This window comes from Pleurodeles waltl, chromosome 10 (assembly GCF_031143425.1).
Source record: "Pleurodeles waltl isolate 20211129_DDA chromosome 10, aPleWal1.hap1.20221129, whole genome shotgun sequence".
In the NCBI taxonomy this organism is placed as follows: Eukaryota; Metazoa; Chordata; class Amphibia; order Caudata; family Salamandridae; genus Pleurodeles; species Pleurodeles waltl.
In genome coordinates, this window is record NC_090449.1 from 773353486 (window position 1) to 773370515 (window position 17030).

Consider the following 17030-nt stretch of genomic DNA (forward strand, 5'->3'; position numbering starts at 1 on the left):
CCCATAGGGATCTCCTGGAACCCCAATACCCTGGGTACCTCAGTACCATATACTAGGGAATTATAAGGGTGTTCCAGTAAGCCAATGTAAATTGGTAAAAATGGTCACTAGCCTGTTAGTGACAATTTGGAAAGAAATGAGAGAGCATAACCACTGAGGTTCTGATTAGCAGAGCCTCAGTGAGACAGTTAGTCACTACACAGGTAACACATTCAGGCACACTTATGAGCACTGGGGCCCTGGGTTACCAGGGTCCCAGTGACACATACAACTAAAACAACATATATACAGTGAAAAATGGGGGTAACATGCCAGGCAAGATGGTACTTTACTACAATGTCGCCAGAGTCTGAAAGGTCATCTGGATGCAACAGCAACTAGCTATTTCATTGCAGTTGAAACAGCAGACGGAGCTGTCCTCCCACCTGATAGGGTATAAGATTTAAAAATTCAACTTGAGGGAGACATAGAACACGCTATTTAAGTAATTTTCGGGTATGAACTTAATTGTGATATCCTATTGGCCGAAAGAGACTGGCCACCTGAACACGTCCGTAAGCTCCCACATGGGGAAGATGTAATTTTGCCTTCTTTATCTAAACTTGTTCCAGAGGCGGTAAAACAAGCCTTCGCTGTCGATAGAGCTTCAGTGCAGGCTTCTGCACTATACCGCAAACATGTAGGTTGGGAAAGGATTCTTCTTGTCATATAATACCTATCAGGTCCACACCCCAACCTCAGCCACAATACCCTGTTAAACACAAAGCAAAAGCTCCGGTGAGGGAGATCCTCACTCAGCTAGACTATCAGGGAGCAATTGAGCCGTGTGCCTCTGCAATGAATAACCCCTTATTCCCAGTTGCAAAACCTGACCATTCGCTCAGAATAGTCTTAGATTATAGACACAGAAAAAGTCATACACACACATACGCTATACAAAATTCACATAGCACAGCACTTATCAACAATTTAGTACGAAAAAAGTACAAAACAACGTTAGGTATATCCAACAGGTTTTTCTGCCAAAACTTAGTGCAAGAAATTCAGAACCTGAGTGTATTCTCATTTGGCTCACAGAAACGCTTTTGCCGTTTGCCCCGAGGCTACAAGAAAAGTCCAGGACTGTTCTCAGCCTGTATCACAACAATATTACTGGATCTTGATCCCGAGGCACTATCCTATATGGATGACATCTGTAGGAAGTTGGCTCTGTATGTACTATTTCAAAGTAAGAAATAGCATGCACAGAGTCCAAGGGTTCCCCTTAGAGGTAAGATAGTGGCAAAAAGAGATCATTCTAATGCTCTATTTTGTGGTAGTGTGGTCGAGCAGTAAGCTTATCAGAGGCTAGTGTCAAGCATTTGTTGTACACTCACAGGCAATAAATGAGGAACACACAGTCAAAGACAATTCCAGGCCAATAGGTTTTTATATAGAAAAATATATTTTCTTAGTTTATTTTAAGAACCACAGGTTCAAGATTTACAATCAATACTTTAAATGAAAGGTACTTCACTCAGGTATCATAGGAACTTTGAATCAGCAAAATAGCATGTACAGTTTTGACAAAAATGGCAATAAGCTATTTTAAAACTAGACAGTGCAATTTTCAACACTTCCTGGCGGAGGTAAATATTTGTTAGTTTTGCAGGTAAGTAAACCACCTACAGGGTTCAAAGTTGGGTCCAAGGTAGGCCACTGTTGGGGGTTCAGGGCAATCCCAAAGTTACCACACCAGCAGCTCAGGGCCGGTCAGGTGCAGAGGTCAAAGTGGTGCCCATAACACATAGGCTTCAATGGAAAAGGGGGTGCCCCGGTTCCAGTCTGCCAGCAGGTAAGTACCCGCGTCTTTGGAGGGCAGACCAGGGGGGTTTTGTAGGGCACCGGGGGGGACACAAGTCAGCACAAAAAGTACACCCTCAGCGGCACGGGGCGGCTGGGTGCAGAGTGCAGACAGTCGTCGGGTTTGCAATGGAGTTCAATGGGAGACCCGGGGGTCTCTTCAGCGAAGCAGGCAGGCAAGTGGGGGGCTCCTCGGGGTAGCCACCACCTGGGCAAGGGAGAGGGCCATCTAGGGGTCACTTCTGCACTGGAGGTCGGATCCTTCAGGTCCTGGGGGCTGCAGGTGCAGTGTCTTTACCAGGCGTCGGGTTCTTAGAAGCAGGCAATCGCGGTCAGGGGGAGCTTCTGGATTCCCTCTGCAGGCGTCGCTGGGGGAGGTTCAGGGGGGTCAACTCTGGCTACTCACAGGGTCGCAGTCGCCGGGGAGTCCTCCCTGTAGTGTTGTTTCTCCGCAGGTCGAGCCGGGGGCGTCGGGCGCTGAATGGAAAGTCTCCCGCTTCCGGCGGGAAACGTGCAGTCCTTTAAAGTTTGTTTCTTTGTTGCAAAGTTGTTTCTTCTTTGGAGCAGAGCCGCTGTCCTCGGGAGTTCTTGGTCCTTTTAGATGCAGGGTAGTCCTCTGAGGCTTCAGAGGTCGCTGGACCCTGGGGAATGCGTTGCTGTTGCAGTTTTTCTTGAAGTGGGGAGACAGGCCGGTAGGGCTAGGGCCAAAGCAGTTGGTGTCTCCGTCTTCTCTGCAGGGCTTTCTGGTCAGCAGTCCTTCTTCGTCTTTAGATTGCAGGAATCTAGTTTCCTAGGTTCTGGGGAGCCCCTAAATACTGAATTTAGGGGTGTGTTTAGGTCTGGGAGGGCAGTAGCCAATGGCTACTGTCCTTGAGGGTGGCTACACCCTCTTTGTGCCTCCTCCATGAGGGGAGGGGGGCACCTCCCTTTTCCTATTGGGGGAATCCTCGAAAACCAAGATGGAGGATTTCTAAAGGCAGGGGTCACCTCAGCTCAGGACACCTTAGGGGCTGTCCTGACTGGTGGGTGACTCCTCCTTGTTTTTTCTCATTATCTCCCCTGGACTTGCCGCCAAAAGTGGGGGCTGTGTCCAGGGGGGCGGGCATCTCCACTAGCTGGAGTGCCCTGGGGCATTTTAACACGAAGCCTGATCCTTTGAGGCTCAATGCTAGGTGTTACAGTTCCTGCAGGGGGGAGGTGTGAAGCACCTCCACCCAGAGCAGGCTTTTGTTTCTGTCCTCAGAGAGCACAAAGGCCCTCGCCACATGGGGTCAGAAACTCGTCTCTCAGCAGCAGGCTGGCACAGACCAGTCAGTCCTGCACTGAACAATTGTGTAAAATACAGGGGGCATCTCTAAGATGCCCTCTGTGCATTTTTTAATAAATCCAACACTGGCATCAGTGTGGGTTTATTACTGTGAGAAGTTTGATACCAAACGTCCCAGTATTCAGTGTAGTCATTATGGAGCTGTGGAGTTCGTTTTTGACAAACTCCCAGACCCTATACTTAATATGGCCACACTGTACTTACAATGTCTAAGAATGGACTTAGACACTGTAGGGGCATATTGCTCATGCAGCTATGCCCTCACCTGTGGTATAGTGCAACCTGCCTTAGGGCTGTAAGGCCTTCTAGAGGGGTGACTTACCTATGCCACAGGCAGTATTTTGTGGGCAGGGCATCCTGAGGGGGATGCCATGTCGACTTTGTGTGTGTTAGTGGGGAGAAAAAGATAATCTACAATGGCAGTGTGCATGTGTTAGGTAAGGGGTCCCTTAGGGTGGCACAACATATGCTGCAGCCCTTAGAGACCTTCCCTGGTCACAGGGCCCTTGGTACCACTGGTACCTTTTACAGGGGACTTATCTGTGTGCCTTGGGTGTGCCAATTGTGGAAACAATGGTACATTTTAGGTGAAAGAACACTGGTGCTGGGGCCTGGTTAGCAGGGCCCCAGCACACTTCTCAGTCAAGTCAGCATCAGTATCAGGCAAAAAGTGGAGGGTAACTGCAACAGGGAGCCATTTCCTTACAACATCTGTCTCACAGACGACGACGTCACCATTCATCTTGTCATGGTCGATTGGATAATGTTTGGGTATGCAGACCTCGGTTACAAATGTAACTTTAAGGAAAGTGAGATAGCCTTTCTCAGTGTATTGTTCCTGGGATATGAGCTATCAAGCAAGGGGAAGAGCCTGGCCCCGCACTTTCTAGAGAAATGTGCACAATTACACCCACCTAACACGCTCAAGAAGCTACAGTTGCTACTTGGCTTTTAAAAATTTGGCAGAACATACATTCCTTACTACGCACAACGTATCAAGCCTCTTTATGACTTAATACGTCCAGATTTTTCTAGTAAAAACTGGACAGTTGATCACACACGCATCCTTAGGGAATTGCAACAGGACATGCTAGAAGCAAAACACTTGCACACATGAGACAACAAAACAAATTTGGTTATCAAAATAATAGCTGGTGCCATTGGGTTTACTTATGTCACCTTCAACGAGGGTGACACAGTGCCCATAATGTATAAATCCCACTTATATTCTAATGCAGAACACCGCTTTGCAGAAAAAATCTAACTACTGTTCAAATGGCAAATGGCAAAAGGAGAGGCCACTAGCCCAGGGAAAACACATTATTGTCAGTTCCCCAGTACCAGACTTGGTGGCTGTTACTAAAGCAAGCGTTCCGAACGCTAAAGCACTACATCCACGATGGATTCAGTGGGCTACCTCCTTGACCACCAATGATGTTGATTACATCTTTGACCCAAAACTCCAGACTCAAGAATATCTCCAGTATGAACACGAGTACCCCGCTCCTCTAGATATCCTACCACTTGACAGATATCATGCTGTCATTTTTTAATTTTTTATAAGCAACTTTATCCGTTTTGCATAACAACATTAAAAAAACAAAAGGTCACATCCAAACTTCATAGGCATAGCATTATACAAATCCCACATAGTTAACATGAGCACATGATCGATACTGATTATACTTGTCAGGGACAGGTCACAGTAGTTGAGCGGATATCCCGTGTCCCTGTCCACTTTCCCCACACTCTGTCATACTTAGCAGGGCACCCTCTTGCTTCATATACTAATTTTTCTTGTTGAGCACACCAATCCACCCCATGCCGCCATTTCACAAGTGCTGGTGCCGTCTTCGCCTTTCAGCCAGCTGCAATATCTCTTTTTTCCACCAGACATGCCCTACTGGACCCCACTCCCTCCATGATACCCAACAAAAGCGGCAGTAAGGGCAGCCTCCACTTCCACCTGCAGGATCCTGCAAATTTCAGCCATAACCGCTCGCTAGTAGGTTGCTATGTATGGGCAGCCCCACACCATATGATAGAAGTCAGCGCTAGGGCCTGCACAGCAGGGGCAGTCTGCGCAGGGCAGGAGCCCTGCTTTATGCATTTTATTGGGTGGGAGATAGGCTGTGTGCAGATAGTAAGTTTGCACCACACGAAGGCGGATGATCATAGTCAAGGTTCTTGGGGCCATCAAGGCATCCCGCCAGTCCTCGTCCTGTATACGGCCCAGCCAGTTCTCCCATCACTCTCAGAGACTACTGATGGCTGTGCTATATTAGTGACCAGGGTGCAGTATATTTGAGACACTCCCCCCTTGCCCAAACCACCCATCAAGGATTTGGGTTCCGCTGGGCTAAATTCGGGGAGGGTCGAGCCAGCTGGAACATATACGCTCAGCTCCGGTCTGAGTTGTAGGTATCTATAGAATTGAGTACCGGTGAGCAAATACTTCTATTGAAGCTCTTGGAAGGACGCATGTGGGAGCCCACGCAGACATCTCCTAACAGTGAAATACCTATAAGGTCTCATTTCTGAAACCCTTCCAGTACAGAGACCTCTCCCAGCCATGTCCCATGCCGTGGCGGGGTTTGTTGGGTGAGCCATCGCCACCATCCCGTTACTTCCTGTTGCGCCCTCCACAACATCAGCACCACTCTTGTCACCTCTGGGAGCCTACGTTGCAGGGGGTTGCCATACAGCATCCTGGTCAGGCCAGGGAAGCCATTAGTCAGGAATTCAAGTTGGTATGCTGGATGACCCAGCCGCCCCCCAACCAGTCATTGATCACCAGCAAGTGCATTGCTAGGTAGTAGAGATAGAGATTGGGCATTTCCAATCCTCCTTCATACACTTCTCCTTGACAGGTGCAGATCGCAAGCCGGGGGCGAGTATTATACCATAGGAATTGCCACGCCCCTGTGTCCATTTCCTTAAACCATCTCTTAGGTATGTGGTATGGGAAATTTTGGAGCAGGTAGAGGAACCCAGGTAGCACCATCATTTTATATAGCGCTATCCTTCCCAGGATGTTGAGAGGCCATCTATGGAGGTCGTCTTTGATCCTCCGGGTGAGCGGTGAAATGTTAAGCAACCAAGCTAATTCGGGTAGAAGGGCCACAGTCACCCCCAGGTACCGGAAGCTGTGGCGCAGGACACAAATGTTATTCTGCCAGTCATAGCAATCCCTTGCGTGGTGCAACGGATCCAGAAGAGACTTACAGGGGTTGAGTGTCAGACTGGAGGCTTCAGAGAACAACCCCAATAGCTGCAAGGCTCTGGGTCTGCTACTGGCGGGGTTGGCCAGTAACAAGAGTACATCATCTGTGTACAACGCTACGTGGTCTTCGGTCCAGTGGGCCAAGACCAACCATTAATCAAGGTGTCTTCCCTTACAATCTTCGCAAGTAACTCCATCGCCAATGCGAAGAGAAGCAGGGACAGAGGGCACCCCTGGTGGGTTCCTCCGCAAATTGGGAAGGGGCCTGATACAACCTGTTCACCTGCATCCGAGCCGTTGGATTAGAATAAAGGAGCTTCACTAGTCCTCTGAGTTTAGGACCAAACCGGGTGCTCAAAAGTACCTGGTGAAGACACGTCCAGTCTACTGTATCAAATGCTTTTTCAAAGTCTAGGAGGAGGAGTGCCAGAGGAGGGGTCAAGGAGCCACGGTGGGCCAGTGCGGCATGCAACCGTCTAATGCAATGCCGAGTGCTCCTAGCTGGCATAAAGCTACACTGATCTGGGTGTATCAATGATGATATCACCCTCTTCAGCCCTGGTGGCCAATATCATGGACAGTATCTTAACTTCGGTGTTAAGAAGTGAAATGGGGCGGTAGGCAGAACACTGCTGTGAGGGAGGGCTAGACTTGGGGATCACTACAATGGTGGCCTGGTCGAGGCCCGGTGGAAAACCGCCCAACTGTTCAGCTTCCTCAAACACACTCAGTAAGTGAGGGGCCAGGATGTTGCTACACTTGCTATAAAGCTCCGCTAGTAACCCGTCGGGGCCTGGGGTCTTGCCCGCGGATAAAGCTGAGATAGCGGTCTTGACCTCCTCTAGCACTATAGGTTCATCGAGGTCTTGTCTCTCGACTACTGAGATTCTGGGGAAGGACACATCTCCCAGCAAGGGGGCTTCCCTCTCGGTTAGGGGTCTGGGCCGCTCCTCACAAAGTCTGGTGTAATAGGTAGCAAAGCTTTGCACAATCTCATGGGTGCCCGGGAGATGGCACCCAATCCGTCGATAACTTCGGGGACAACTCTGTTTGCTAAGGGCCGAGTCGTGAACCAGTGCAAGAGTTTTCTGTTTTTGTCCCCCCACCCGTAGACGTGGGCCATTGAGGCTCGCCACATGTGTTTTGCTGTTTTAAGAGTAGACTGCATGATTTCCTCTCTGATTAGGTTTAGTTTTCTCATTACTGAGCTATGCGTGGAGGTGGTGAGTTGTCGCTCAAGTCGTAGCACCCGGGCATCAATGTCTGACACCTGTTGGTTCCATGCGTGTTCTTGCATGCAGAGGAGATGTTTGGCCTGCCCCCTGAAGGTGGTCTTACAAGCGGCCCAGATTATGCCAGGTGACGGCACTGACCCTAAATTGTTTGTGTAGTATTGGATAAGCTGGTCTCTTAGGGCTTGGGTGTAGTCACCATCTTATAAGTGCCGGGCGTTTAACCGCCACAGGGGGCGGTGGGTGGCGTCTATGTCATCTATTCGGATGAGGAGCGGTGCGTGATCTGAAACCCCATGGGGCAGTATCTCTGTCCCCGTGGCTCTAGATACGTCCAGGGCCGGCACGAAGAGGAGGTCTATTCTTGCATGGGTGTGGTGCTCTGCCGACCTATGCGTATATTGCCGCGCTCTGGGGTGCTAAAGCCGCCACACGTCACAAAGGCCCAGGCCGTCTGCCCAACGATTCAGTCTGGAAGCCCGGGCCGAGCGGCTCGTGGGTGGGGGTCTGGTGATATCCATTTCCGGATTCATGACGGAGTTGAAATCTCACCCCAAGATGGTCAATCTCAGGAGAAGCCCCGCCACCACCTCCTGGAGAGTTGCCAAGAATCGCTCAAACGCTCCAGGGGGAGCGTAGATGCTCAGGATGTTGACCGGGCACCCACCAAGCATGCAGGACACCGCTGCGTAGCGCCCCTGCGGATCTAGCTGGGAAGCAGGATAGCCACCCCCTAGAGCCCCTGGGGAAGCCCGTGTGGTTGACTCTGTCATACCCACCCCGTGCGAGCATAGGGCACTTGGTACCAAGTAAGTGTGTCTCTTGGAGCAAGACCACGGAAGGGGCAAAGCGGCGGAGAGTGTTAAAGACCGCAGATCTCTTGATTTTATCCAGGAGCCCATTAACATTACATGAAAGAACCTGTTTAGAGGGTTCTGGTGCATGTGGGAAACTGGTAATGGTATGTGTAGTGTGCGAGCCCTAGGGCCGTGATGTGACCAACTGAAAGAAAAATGTTAACACAACTGAAACTCCATGTAGTCGGAGTTCTGCAATATTGCTTCCCCTTGTCCCGCGTCGATTGCCAGACAGGGGGTCTCCCCCCAGTCGCATAGGGTCCATATAGTCCGTGCCTTATGGTAGCAAGGGAGTTTGGCTGAGGTGATCGTCCTCCAGGGTAGACGTGAGTCTCTTCCTTTCCGGGCCATCCTGCGTGGTCCATCCCCCCGGATGATAGGAATTCGATGGTTCCTCCCTGACAGGCTAGTGGATCGGTTCACTCCGCCTCCTCCGACGGGACCGGGTGCATCTGCGCCCACTTCGCCAATCCTGAGTAGTCAACACTGCTGGGGCCCACGATGTTATCCTCTTGTCGGGAGGGACCTTTCCGAGCAACATGGTGTTCTTCAGTGAGCCAGTCCCACGCGCGTTCGGGCGAGTCAAAGAAGAAGGACTTCCCGTCCATAAGGACCTTGAGACGTGCACGAAAGAGGAGCATGTAGGTCAGCTGCATTGCCCTTAGCTTTTGCTTGACTCCCTCATAGGAGTGACGTTTGGCCTGTACTTCCCGGGTATAGTCTGGGAAGATAAGGATCCTATGGTTTTCCCAGCGGAGATCTGGGCGTGCTCGCGCTTCTCTGAGGATGGTGTTGCGGTCCTTGAAATTGAGAAATCTTGCAATCATTCGCCGTCTGGGTCCTCCTGGTGGGGGTCTGGGAGCCCGTGCTCTGTGGGCCCGCTCGACGGCAAACTAGGGGGACAGTCACTGCTCTGGGACCCAGGATCTGATCCAGCGGTCCAGATACTCGACTGCCAGGGTCTCCCCCGCTCCCTCCAGAAAGCCAACGATCGCAAGTTGTTGCGCCTGGAGCGATTTTCAGCATCTTCAGCTCTATGGTGAAGCTCACCAGTGCGGGTCAGTAGCTGGGCGACTTTGGTTTTAAGATCTGTGATCTCATCCTTTGCCTGGGAGACCAGATCTCTGACTTGATGCAGCCCACCGCTGTCCGTCAGTCCTGCCGTAGTAGGCCCACATCCTCCTGTATTTCCCCAATTTTTGTTTCAACTGCCAGCTGTGAGGATTGAATGGCCTGCAGGATCGCGCTCACACCCTCCGCAACAGGGATCTCTGGCATTGTACCGCATGCTCCGTGGGAGGATGTCTATGTGGTGAACTGGTCAATGCGTTGTTGGGACACCGGCTTCTGTTTGCCGGTTTTGTCTTTCCCCATGGTAGCTGCGTGGGCCTGGGGTGTTACGATCCCACACGGATCTCTATTGAGCCTCCTCCGAAGGTTGTCCTGGGGGTAGGGCAAAGTTTGCTCAGCACTGGGGGGGGCGCTCCAGGGCCCAGTCAAAAGGGCCGTACCGTCACCCGGGGACGGTGGGTGTGCGGGGGGCTGCATGCAGCAAGGTCTTTCTCAGGACCGGGGGCCGGCCTACACAAACTGGGTCGGCGCTACTCTGCAGTCTATGGATTAGTGTCGCCGTTCAGTCTCACATTTCATGTCCCATTGGTTATCACCAGTGCCGGTGTCTTGGGTCCACTGCCTCCCCCTCTCAGGGCCCCCCCACCAGCTCGCAGATAGTGTCTGGGTACAGGGGGCTGGCGAGCGCGGGGGCCGTGGTGTCACCGCTCTCACCCTGCCCCACACCACTAAATCTGCGCCCCCAGCCTATGTACCTCTGTTCGGGCAGGGAAGCCACCAAGGCCCTCCATGGCCCCGGGGGGTCTGCGCAGTGTCCTCCTCTCCGGCTAGTCACTCCGCTCCTCTGTGCCGGCCCCGGCGGGCCCCGGGGTGGGCCGGGGGCCAGATCTCCTCGGTTTGGACCCGGCGTCAAGGAGGCCCACATACGTGGCGCTATCAATGTGGACGGGCATGGCCCCTGCAGCCCAATGCGGCCCACCACAAGTCCTCGTCTCTCTGGGGCTCTGCTCTTATTCCCATGGTGTCCCTGGGCCCTGCTCCTCACCCGCTTCTCGCAGGGCTGGAAGTTGTCCCCCGCTGCCCAGGTCCCATCGGGAAACAGAGCGCGGAGGCTCTAAGCCACCCCTCCGCCACCTCCAGAGGGCTGACACCCCACTTCTAGGCCGCGCCGAAGGACCCGGCCTTACTGGAAGCGGATCCTCAGTTGCTCCCCACAGCGCTAGGGTTCCGTGCCACCTCTCCAGATCCTCCACTGCGCACAGGTACATAGCAGGGGCAGACAGGACGCCGGACAAATGAGACTTTTAGTGGCGGATAACGGAGAGGTCCGGAGCACTCTTAGACTGCGACCGCCATATTGACGCCTGAAGCCACCCCATGCTGTCATTTATACTGATGGTTCAGCACAACCAGCTGTAGGTACGAAACATCAATATTCGGCTGCTTGCGCAGCAGTGAGTGGAGTAATGAAGGATGGAGTTTTCCACCCTCATAATACCTACACGCAGACCCTAGGGGACTGCACAGATCAGCTTGCTGAACTTAAAGCCCTCCTTTTAGCGCTGGAACACACAGAGCAATGGATGCTGATTTGTATAGTCTGTGATTCATATTACTGCGTCCAGTCCTACAATGATTATCTTAATCATTGGAAGCTGAACTGGTTTAGGGATTCCAAAGGGAACACTATAAAACACATAATTTTGTGGGGGAAGGTGGCTGATCTTAAGGATAAGCTATCATGTGTCCATGTAGTACACACATTGGGCCACCAGCGTGTAGGAGTACACGTTATCAGTAACACTTTGGCTGATGAAGCAGCCAAATCCACAGTAGCTACGGCTTCTGTGGCTGCAGTGACCTGTTCTCAGACGAGATTGGATAATGAAATACTGCCTGCAGTGAAGGCTTCGGCTTTAGGCAAGTCGCTCCCAAAATCATACCCTACAAATTATTCATACCACATCAGTGCACAGAATGTTGCTTATGCAACAATTCCTGGGGTTGGAGTTCGAGCATTCCCCAACGAAGACCAGAGACTAGGTCTAATAAAAGCAGCACATGAGGGTGTTGCCTCTGCACATACTGGAATTTCGGCCACAATAACACTCGTACCGAAACATTTTGGATGGTCAGGTCTATGCAGAAAAACAAATCGATACGTCCTTTGTTGTGATATTTGACAGCAAATAAAGGGCTCTGATATAAAATGCCCACCACAGACATCCCTCTTAGTGTCCAACAGGCCACTACAATGTGTGTACCTGGACCATTGCGGTCCACTACAACCTGATGGTGCATATAAATACATCTTAGTCGCTGTAGATTCTTGTTCTAGATTCCTGTAGGTATGGCCACAGCGGTCAGCTGACGCTCAAACTTTTATAAAAGACTTGCTGATCTTTGTCGGTACAAATGCGGTTGCGGCATTCCATTCAGACCAGGGCCCTGCATTTGCCTCAAAGGCATTCAGGGACACCATGGGGACGATGGGTGTTGACTTCTATTACTCCTCACCATACCATCCCAAGGGAAATTCGGTCGTGGAGAGGTGGAACCGTAAACTAAAGCAGTCCTTAACAGCCAGGGTATTAGGTTCTGGCTGCAGTTGGCTTCATCACCTATATGGGGTCCAGAGAGCACTGAACAATCTGCCAAGAGGGTGTGTGGGGGGGCGCACTCCTTCTGAGGTTCTCTTTGGGAAACCTATGTATGTCCCAGATCTTGATGGCCCTGGTTTGGTGGCAGCAGACACACCGTTTGACATAAATTAACGTCTCCCTGTCTGACAGGAGCTTCAGCAATTTCATGATGATAAATCATCCACCAGTGCTGCCACCTTAGGAATAAGGTATTTACCAACTACTTCCACTGGCTGGATTCCTAAAGTCGGGGATCTGGTACCTGAGAAGATCGCTGTGAAAAAGAAATTCGGTCCATCTTACAGAGCACCAATCCCAGTTTTGGGGTTACAAGGTACCAGAACTGTCATCATACCATCACTGCCTGGTTCGAAAACAAACAGATTTGTTTCCATTGATAATGTCAAAATTCACCATGTGGCTGATCCTGCACAGTAGACCCAGAGGTCCCTTGGGTGGTCCCCAATTCTCTCTCACTACCCAACAGGACATACCTCTTCAAAGTAGAATTAACAACACTACTACGGACTATCTACCAATGTCCCATGATGTTTCAAACACCTCCTCAACCATGGGGAGGGCGGAAAATGAACTCTTGCTGATTCCAGTCACTGCATCAATGACAGCACCTGCCCGAAATTTGGATGTTTTTTAAACAAACACAAAACAGGCTGATGACATCGTCTACAATGAGCCTCCACATGATGTGGATCAATCAACCTGTAATGCGCCCATTCCAGTGTTTGCAGAGACTGCTTCTGGTTACTTCATTGACATTGATGACTTTTCTTCAGACTCATTCACTCCAGCAATTGAAAATGTATCAAAGACACGTAAGCTATACCTATGGCTTAAAAATAACTATTATATTCACCCATGGAACTATTTTTGGCTCAGTTTGACATTTTTTACATTATTACTATGGATTGGGTTTGTGACTGTTTTCTTTTTACTCATAAATGGTCATTACCTTCCTGATCGCTCCTCGGTTGAGCTTGTGGATGAAGTCTTGACTCCATTTCATTCCTCACATAAGGTCCGAAGAGGCTTGTCCCTTGTGAACATTTCAGCTGTGCCAATTCTTGATGGTATTGTGTGGGACAACGTTCCATTTGATATACACAGGCCTACTGAGGGTCATTCAAATTCCATATGTGTTTAAAATTTCTATGGCACATGTCATTACACCTTTTGTTGTATCTGATGATTGGGATGTCCAGACAGTTGATTCTATGTTAACTGAAATGAAGGACTATTCAGTGTTTGGAAGTGATGATGTATATAGAAGCACAATGAATTATGGGGAAATGTTCTGTTATAATAACTGGGGACATTACTACCTGCACCACGCTACTAGGAAGAGATAAGTATTTAATTTCACACAGTGGGAACATTGTTCTACACCACCAGTGGGGAGCCCGAAACACTATTTAGACAAATTCACTTATTTCACTCGGCATGACACAAAAACTTCAGCATCATACTATTTTAAGTTGCCTCCTTTGAAAATTAGGAAGATTTCACTAACTGGTACCAAGCTGATTTATTCAGAGTCCTTTGTTTCCCGTCTAACATTTGAAGGTTACGAATACTGGGTGAACACTGTTGATTTAAAAAGTGTATGGGGAACACAACATTGGCAAATACAGGATAGGGATGCTTTGTTTAGAGCATGCGTGATTCCTGTCCAAATGATCTTTTTAAATGACACCATTCAACAGACATCCTGTCTGGGGTTAGCAAAAGTAAAAGAAATGAACTCGCCCAGTATCCCCACACCTGCGAAGTTTATTGATTGGCAATCCTTCCCGAATGTCACTGAGGAAGCACTAGATGCACAGGTTCAGGCTGGTACTTATAATTCTTCACTTTCCAGTCCGGCGGGTGGTTAATCTGGCCAATTGATACTAATGGATGTCAGGCACGTTTTTTTAATTCCTCAAGGGGTTTTAAGATTAGCCGGCCAGACCCTCGCTTTACCTCGAGTCAACATGCAGGTATAGTTACAACATATAGGCCCTCCTTACAACCCTGGCGGTCGGTGATAAAGCAGCGGTAACACCACCAACAGGCCGGCGGTAAAAAAAAATGGGATCACGGCCACGGTGGAAGCCGCCAACATAGTCACTTTAACACTCCGAACGCCACGGTGGTAGCAACAAACACCGTGGCGGTCACCGCCAACAGACAGGCGGAAGACAATGCACCGCCCTCCCTATCACAACCCGCCAACCCGCCCGCTTTTCCGGGGCGGTACCAAAGCCATCAAAAGCATGGCGAAAACAGGACTTTGAAGGGAAACCACTCACCTCTCGACACTCAACAAAGACCCAGGACGCCATGGAGACCGAGCTGCAGATCCTGCTGATGCTGGTCTACCACCTCATACACGACGGACATCAAAGGCAGCGGCGACGACCACGGTGAGTACTGCACCTAGCACCCAGGGGAGTGGGGGGTGGAAAAAGAGAGTGACACACAAACGCAACACCCCCACCCCCACCCTCACCCACAACACCATACACACAAAAACATGCAGCAACAGTAAATTTACACCCTGTTACCCCCTGGAAGAACGCTAGTACAAAAGGAATTGAGTTAAAACAGTGCTATTTTTAAATATGCAGATATAGTTAACAATTTGAAAAACAGTATATACAAATATTTACAATATGTACAGAAGGCTGTGCATTGTCCCTTGCAAATGTCCATGGCCCACTGGGCCAGAAAGTCATGGGCGAAGCCCACACTTGACTCCTGCCTCAAAACGGAGAGAACCCTGCAGGGCCATCAGGTCGTAAACACACAGGCACCTCAGGGGGAAGGGGAATGGGGGGCACCTCAGCCAGAAGATGGTACTACGCCACTGCTCCTGGAGGGTTCAACATGTCCACAGCGATGTCCTGGGGAGTGCAAAGCTACAGTCTCTCAAGTCTCTCCAGTGGGTGGTTTGCCCACAGCAATGTCCTGGGGAGTGCAAAGCCACAGTCTCTCAAGTCTCTCCAGTGGGTGGTTTGCCCACTGCTTGGTCTTGGGGAGTGCAAAGCCACAGTCTCTCAAGTCTCTCCAGTGGGTGGTTTGTCCACTGCTTGGTCCTGGGGAGTGCAAAGCCACAGTCTCTCAAGTCTCTCCAGTGGGTGGTTTGCCCACAGCAATGTCCTGAGTAGTGCAAAGCCACAGTCTCTCAGCTCTCTCCAGTGCATGGTTTGCCCACTGCTTGGTCCTGGGGAGTGCAAAGCCACAGTCTCTCAAGTCTCTCCAGTGGGTGGTTTGCCCACTGCTTTGTCCTGGGGAGTGCAAAGCCACAGTCTCTAAAGTCTCTCCAGTGGGTGGCTTCTCCACTGGTTCTGGAGGGGGCATTGTGCCCAGTCTGCTTCATCCTGCCAAGGATAGTGATAGTGGATGCATTTCTCCACTGGTTCCGGAGCGGGCATTGTGCCCAGTCTGCTTCATCCTGTCAAGGATAGTGATAGTGGATGCATTTCTCCACTGCTTCTGGAGGGGGCATTATGCCCAGTCTGCTTTATCCTGCCAAGGATAGTGATAGTGGATACATTTCTCCACTGGTTCTAGAGCGGGCATTGTGTCCAGTGATGCTCCACTTGGGGTGTGGCAGTTCACATTCCCGCACCTGGGTGTCTGACGCACGTGATTTGCAAGGAACAGGTAGAATGATACTCCATGGAGGCAGGGCCTGACTCCATCCTGCGTCTACTAAGGCTGCAAACAGGTGGTAGTGCCGGTGCTGGTGGGGGTGCTTCAGGTGGTGGTGGGAGGCTCCAAGCCGTCTCCTGCAGCTTCGGATGGCTGCCCAGTGGGGATGCTGCTGCTGACAGTTGTGGCACCGGCTGGGCATGTGGCGGTGCAGATGGCGGTGCAGGTGGTGGTGCTTGCGGCAGTGTCTGCTGCGGGGATGCTGCTGGTGCTGGGCGTGGTGCAGCTGCTGTTAGTGGTGGAGAGAGAAACCAGGCCGTCTCCTGCAGCCTCGGACGGCTGCCCACTGGGGATTATGCTGCTGACAGTTGTTGTGGCAACGGCGGTGGAGATGGCAGTGCAGGTGGCGGTGCAGATGGCGGTGCAGGTGGCGGTGCCTGCGGCGGTGCTTGCCACAGTACAGGTTGCGAGGCTGTCGGTACTGATGGTGGGCACCAGTCCCTCCCCTAGAGCCTCTGAGGCCTGAAGTGCCTTGCCTTGGGTTTTCGTCCCCTTCCCCACCTTGGCAGATGCTGCTGGGACCTTGGCACTGGCAGCTTGAGTTTTGGAGGAGGCCTTGCTGGGGGGGTCGTGCTTCTTGGCTGTGCTGCATGCTGACCCCTACTTCACCTTGGCAGGTGGCAGAATGGGTTGGTCCTTTGCAGGTGTCAGTGGCACACTGATTGCCCTGACAGGTGCCCCCTTTGATCATCTAGGACTTGCAGGTACCATGGCGTCCGCCGACTTGGTGGCTGAGGTGCTGGCCTGGGATCTGGACACCCTGGCCCGAGTAGAAGGATAGGTGGGGAGGCACAGGGAAGAGGTCAATGTTTGCCTGTAAAAGTTTTTTTAGACACACTGGGACGGGAAGATGGAGAGGGTTTGGGAGTGGAGGAAGAGGGAGTGCTTGTAGGAGGTATACGTCTGCTGAGTTTGGGTGCAGGTGTTTGGGCTGGATGCTGTTGTGAGGTGGATGGCTGTTGGGTGGGTGGGTGCTTGCATTTGTGTACTTTGGGAGGAGGGGTCACTGACACACTGGGTGAGGACACAGAGGATGTGTGCATGGATGTGGGGGTGGTGACTGCCAGTGAGGGGTGTGTTGTGATGGGCGTGCTGGTGATGGAGGTAGTGGATGAAGATGTA